This window comes from Cyprinus carpio, chromosome A1, assembly GCF_018340385.1.
Source record: "Cyprinus carpio isolate SPL01 chromosome A1, ASM1834038v1, whole genome shotgun sequence".
NCBI classification, from domain to species: domain Eukaryota; kingdom Metazoa; phylum Chordata; class Actinopteri; order Cypriniformes; family Cyprinidae; genus Cyprinus; species Cyprinus carpio.
The window spans coordinates 27,995,879-27,996,626 of record NC_056572.1 but is presented as its reverse complement, the minus strand read 5'-3'; the positions used below and the strand labels follow the sequence as shown (position 1 = coordinate 27,996,626).

The 748-nt window shown below is 36.8% G+C and overlaps 1 long non-coding RNA gene across 1 annotated transcript; it reads right to left on the bottom strand.

Annotated features, from left to right (window-relative positions):
- Positions 1-434: 434 nt before the first annotated feature.
- On the bottom strand, positions 435-748 carry LOC122145638. Its single transcript, XR_006160449.1, has 2 exons — positions 663-748; positions 435-568 (listed from the first exon to the last, which is right to left on the bottom strand). It is a non-coding gene; the product is annotated as an uncharacterized LOC122145638 (long non-coding RNA).

Below are 748 nucleotides of genomic sequence, written 5' to 3'. Positions count from 1 at the left end.
TTAGTGTATGAACACTTGGTTTATGAACAATGTCACTGTAAAGTGCTTTCTGTGTAACGTGTCAGAATGACAAATAACCCATAAACACTCACCCCGTCCTCACGGAGACGCCACCATCTGAAGCACTCCTTAGCATCCCTCTCCTCCTCATCTGATTTTTTTGTGTAGTTAACCTGACCAACATATTCAGTAAACTCCTCTGGCAGCAGACTGGATATCTGCAATACAGGTAAAAAACAAAAACGCTGATCACTAATTATAGATCTAGGAAACTTGCTTTGACTTGCCCAGATCAGTGAATACCATTTTTTCCCAGTAACAAGATGTTACCAGTTAACATACAATGTGTACTTTTTTTTTCTTTTTTTTTTAAGTATAATGTTAAAATACTAGAGCAGCAAAGTGCTAGAAGTACCTCATAATTCTTAATAGAAATGCCATCAGTGGGGTTTCTCTTCCTGTAGAAATAGACATTTTTGATGGGGTCCAGCCTTGCTCCAGCATCCTTGTCACATTCTTTGTTGATGGGGTTTTCAGTCTTCTTCTTACTATAGTCCAGCTGAATAGTCTGTGTCAAAGATTTATAATATTATAGTGACTTAAAAGTTTTGAGACAATAACATCAACATCTAAGTTGAAACTGAGATTTGAACTTAACATACTTCAATAAAGAAATCCTTCTTATCCAAGAACACATTTGGGAGAAGTTTGTTCCACTCGTCCACTGCTTTATTCCACTTATCCTGTA